A 6,000-nucleotide genomic window follows, 5' to 3' on the forward strand; every position below is an offset into this window, starting at 1 on the left:
ATAAACCTTTATATCGGGTGTCTTCTCTCACTTACACCATCCTGATGGGCTCCCTGAATCTTTGGTTAGGTATAGGTATTCTCATAACCCCTTTGCTCGATAAATATCTCTACTTAGATGATATAGATACTTATACAGGTACCAATGCATATATAATGTTTATCCGTAGATGGGTTTATCAGGATGACTAATCCTTTGCTTTTCTTTTCTTAGATTTATCTAAAGTGTTAACATCATATTGGCCTTCTATCTCCCCTGTCACTGATACTTTGTAGTGACGGTGCAGGTACCAGTGTATGGATATTTATATTTGTAAATGGACTCACTATTATAATCAATGTTTTTCACCACAATGGCCTTACATCTTCATTGTTATAAACTGTATGCAATCATCTGTTCGTTATCTTGGGATATCCTCATTATAACATCCACATTATCATATTATGTCACCTGTATTTTTCTTTGCTGATGTATCTTAACCATCTATACTAACTGCTATCTGTGGGGCTTCCTCTTTTTCATGTTATCTGGGCACAGTTTTCCTGTTTAATTATACTTCAATGTCCGGTTCTATTACCTATCCAAGTGTTAATGTTAACCTATACATTTAGTTGTACTGCATCTTTACTTTGTTTGCTTTTTCCTCTAGGGATTTCTCCCTCTATGCCTTCCCAGTGCTCCGGCCGACCATTAGAATTGGCCGGCACACACAGCTGCCTGGTTATCTAACCATAGGTGGCGCTTTGGAGGCTCATGGATGATTAACATCACCGCCCACGGCCTCCATCTTGCCACTCTGGCGAACATGGTGGGCTGAGTGTGCGGGACGCGGCTCCGACGTGCAGACGTTCGCGCATGCACGGTGGGGGCCACACCACGCACACCTGGCTCAGGGGGCTATCCTAGGATTTCCCGGCAGTTCTCTCTCCCCAATGTCAGCTGTTTGCAATTAGTTGCGCCAGCTGACTGGGGATTAGCTGCCACATATATACAACCAGTGCACTTCCACACCCAGCACTCTGCTACTGGATGTTGGGACGTGCGGCTGGGTTTTGTCATCCTCCTTACAATCAAGGTAAAACATCATTCACTACTATACTTTATAATGCTGCCACCACATATAAATCATTGGATGGAACTAGATTCTCTTAAAAACACTTTTTTGCTTCCTTTTCATTCTGGGATTAATTCTTATTGATTTATACTGATAAAGGAGCATACTTTATGTCCTTTGAAGCTACTATCAAAGCACACTTTTGTGTGACCTATTCATTTATTTACTTTTGTAGTTGTTGGCTCTCCACTCTCCTTGACTGTTAGCTCTACCAGCATTTTTCCAACACTAGTAGGTATATCTATTTAATTGTTACACATATTGCTGGACAGCAGATATTTCAAGTCTGACATATCCTTCATATTTCATTGTTTTTTTTTTGGAGTTACAACTTAGTACATTTTCTTCACTTCTTAGGGATTTCCACATATGGCCTCAGTATATTCTTCTGGCCGTCTGCTGCCTGGGAATGTAGGGAGATTTTCACCCCCTGGAAGTCTATCAAGTCTGTTTCCCAGACTCCTCTGATGCCCCTTTGCCTTGAGAGAGCACCCCCCACCGGCAAAATCATTTTGTGCTGTTTGTTGTCTGCACTTTTTAATGTTGCTATAATGGAACATTGGAAACTATCTCACCACTAAACTTTAGTTAAGTGAATTACCATAAAAGTTAAGCATTTATTTATGTATGTTATGATAGTAATAGTTTTTTCATTACAACCTATTGATTTAATGTTTTAATTATGCTTTAGGTGAATTCCTCCTTCCTCTGCACCCCTGAAGAAGGATTACATTGTACCCCGAAACACGTTGGGTGTAAGGAGGTCTCCTGATAAAAAATCCCTTGTTCATGGTGATAGTAATGAATTTTATTGTGATTAATCAATGTTTCATTTCATTTTTATCATGTTTAATTATTAATAAAAATTGTTGTTATTATATTACCTTTGTATATGCTTATTAGAATGTTTTTAGTTGCCCAAAAAGTCCATTTAGGGGAACCCCTTTTTCTTCATGTTCATTGAAGTCGGACGCATGTCGAACTTCAAGTCGCAGGGCAAAGTCGGATCCAAAGTGGTACGACTGTGGTGTCGTACCAGTGTGAACCCAGCCTCAAACCTCATCATCATGGGCAAGACCAAAGAGCTGTCAAAGGACATTAGAGACAAGATTGTAGACCTGCACAAGGCTGGAATGGGCTGCAAGACCATCAGCAAGAAGCTTGGTGAAAAGGAGATAACTGTTGGAGCCATTATTCGCAAATGGAAGAAATACAAAATAACCATGAATCTCCCTTGGTCTGGAGCTCCATGCAAGTTTTGGCCTCATGGGGTAAGGATGATAATGAGAAAAGTGAGGCATCAGCCAAGAACCACACGGGAGGAGCTTATGAATGATCTCAAGGCAGTTGGGAACACTGAAATCCTGCAGCACCTGCAAGGTCCCCCTCCTCAAGAAATCACGTGTACAGATCCATCTGAAGTTTGCCAATGAACATCTAAATGATTCAAAGAAGGATTAGGAGAAAGTGCTGTGACCAGATTAGAGCTGCACGATTCTGGCTAAAATGAGAATCATGATTTTTTTTCCTTAGAAGATAGATCACGATTCTCTCATGATTCTCGTGGCGTAACATCATCTTTCACATTAAAAAAAAAAATTGGCTAACTTTTACTGTTTTGTTTTTTTTTTTTTTAATTCATTGAAGTGTATCTTTTCCAAAAAAATTGCATTTGAAAGACCGCTGGGCAAATACAGTGTGACATAAAATATAGCAGCAATTGCCATTTTATTCCCTAGGGTCTCTGCTAATATATATATAATATAATGTTTGGGGGTTCCAAATAATTTTCTAGCAAAAAATATTGATTTTAACTTAAACTGGATGTAAACCCAATGTCATCCTTTCTAAACTACTGCCATAGGGGTTATCTATAAGGATATACATGCCTCCTGCATGTAACTTTACCTGTCAAAAGTCTCCCCTCTGTCTGTTATTAGACCAGAAAAACTGCATATTCTGTGGGTGGGTCTGTTGTCTGGAGCTCGGTGAAATAGGCATCTGCATGAATCATTTAAGCCAAGATAGCTAAAAAAAGGAAAGAAAATCCTGGACTGCTTTAACTTTTGACTATTCCTCTTTGTAGTGTAGGGAAGCAAACTATCCACTTTTCATTTGTTTAGTTCAATTTAGTTTATTTTTTTTTTTGTTTTTTTTATGTCATAATGTAGAATATAAGATTTCCTATCATTTGAGCCCAGTCTTGCTGTGAGTGACAGCCTAAGGCTCGGTTCACACAGGGGCAACACGATTTCAGCGCGACTTTGTACGGCGACTTCAACGTGGCTTCAACGCGACTTCAGCGCGACTTTAAGCAAATTACAACGCGACTTCAAGTCGCCTCCAGGACAGGCGACTTTGGCTGTGGCCAATCACAGGATAATCAGCTCTCTGGGAGGGAGGGGTTTGCCTGGGCAAACTAAATTTTTTCCCTGCAAAGTCGACTGTAGAGAGAGATCCGACTTGGAGGCAACTTCCATTGATTTCTATGGTACAGGTCGCCTACCAAGTCGAATCCAAGTAGTACAGGGAGTACGCTCTGAAGTCGGAGCGACTTCAGTAGTGTCTATTAAGACGCTCCCATTCACTGTAATGTGAATCTCTTTCTGGGGCGACTTGGAGCGACTTGAGGGCTTACAAGTCGGATCCCAAGTCGTCCCAGTGTGAACCGAGCCTAAGACACAGGCATTATTTTTTAATTCCCTCCCCCACTCCTTTCTTCAGCAGCTCTGCAAGGATTGGCTGTTCCACACCTCAGCATGATTTGGCATGCTGAAGTCATGTGGTTACTTTCCTGTCTTTTCACTAGATGTTAGAGATCATAGCAGAAGTTCAGCAAAAGTTCAGTGTAAGAAATACAAAGGAGAAAATACATATTGACAAGGGGAGTGTAGAGGTGGGCGGGGAGTCTACTGACATCACGACTCCACCCACCGAGCATGCAGTTTTTCTGGTCTCATAACAGACAGAGGGGAGACATTTGACAGGTAAAGATACATGCAGGAGGCATGTATATCCTTATAGATAACCTCTATGGCAGTAGTTTAGAAAGGATGACATTGGGTTTACATCCACTTTAAGGATTTAGAGAAGAGGGGACCAAAATCCCTCCTGAGATGTGTGCAAACCTGGTAACCAACTACAAGAAACGTCTTACCTCTGTGCTTGAACAAGAGAAACAAGGGTTTCTTCCCCAAGTACCAAGTCATGTTTTGGTTGGGGATCAAATACTTATTTTACTCACTGAACTGCAACTCAATTTATAACATTTGTATTATGTGTTTTTTCTGGATTTTTGGTTGATATTCTGACTCTATCATTTAAAATACACCTATGATAAAAATTATAGACCCTTCATTTCTTTGTAAGCGGTCAAACCTACAAAATCTGCAGGGGATTCCCCACTGTACCTGCTCTAAGCAGTGGTTTTGCACAGAGTAGCCAGGATCCTCCTCTTCTTGGGTCCCCCAGTGGTGCTCCAGGCCCCTCTCTCCTGCCAAGTGCACCCACAGCAAGTAGCTTGCTGTGGGGGCACCCGAGCAGGCGTGCTCCAGAGCCGCTGCTCTGCATGTCCATTTACACACAGAGCCACAGATCAGACCCCCTCGCTCTCCTCATTGGCTTACTGGCTGTGATTGACAGCAGCGGGAGCCAATGGTGAACTAAACAAATGAAAAGTGGATAGTTTGCTTCCTCTACACTACAAAGAGGAATAGTCAAAAGTTAAAGCAGTCCAGGATTTTCTCTTTTTTTAGCTATCTTGGCTTAAATGATTTATGCAAATGCCTATTTCTGTGGTACTTGTGAATCAGTAATTTACTGTTGCAGCCAAAGCTACTTACAGGAAGTGGCGTCCTTTTCCAGGGGGTGTTCTTGTGACTTCCCTCTGTGTGCTAAAAAAAAAAACTGGCCAAGGTGTAGAGGCCGGCAGGTAACATCACATTCTCTGCCCCAGCCAATCAGAGGAAGCCTTGTATTCATTGAATAAAATACAATTGCCTGACTCAAGTGACACCCTTTGTTAAGCACACAGAGGGAAGTTGCAGGAGCACCCACCATGGAAGATAAATGTGCTCCCTGTATGTAGCATTGGCTACAAAACTAAATTACTGATTCACCACTGGGGCCACACAGAGGTGGCTTCTACAAAAATTGTTTAAGCCAAGCTGGCCTGAAATAAGTCTGTGAAATAATCAAATCCCTGGAGTTCTTCTTTAAAATTGGCTATTAAAAGACCTATTTATTTAGCTATGCTCTGCAACGTTTCCAAATACTGTATAAACTTTCTAAATATACTGTAGCCACAGAAGTGTACAGTATAACATACAAAAACCACATTGATCAACTAGAATCCATGTGCGGAGCAGTGGCGTCCCTAGGTGGGTGCGGGCCACACCCGGGTGACACCCGCCAAAGGGGTGACACCTGTGGGCAGCGGCACTGCTAACACCGCACCCCTACACTGATCTGCATCTCTTGCCAGCTGTCTCACAGTGGTGCGGACTGAAACCACCTCCTCCTCCTCACTGTTTACTACACAGGAGGAGGTATGTTTGTTGTAATGTAGATGGACAGAGGAGGGGGACAGTGACCAGGAAGGAGGGCAGGTTAAAAAAAGATGAAGGAGTGATGGGGGGGGGTGGTTAACAGGACATGTGCTGGGGGGGCACTATGGGAGGGGAGAGGAAGGTCCTATGCTTGAAGTGGGGGTTGGATTTGAAATCCAACCCCCCACAAGAGCACAAGCCCTCTGCCCTCACATAGCGCCCCCCAGCACATATCCATACCCCCAGCTCCTTACTAGCACAAGTGGAGAGGGGGTCTGCACTGGAGGGGGGAATATACTGATGGAGGGGGGTCTATACTGATGGAAGGGGAGGTCTGCA

This window comes from Aquarana catesbeiana, linkage group LG03 (assembly GCF_042186555.1).
Source record: "Aquarana catesbeiana isolate 2022-GZ linkage group LG03, ASM4218655v1, whole genome shotgun sequence".
Lineage (NCBI taxonomy): Eukaryota > Metazoa > Chordata > Amphibia > Anura > Ranidae > Aquarana > Aquarana catesbeiana.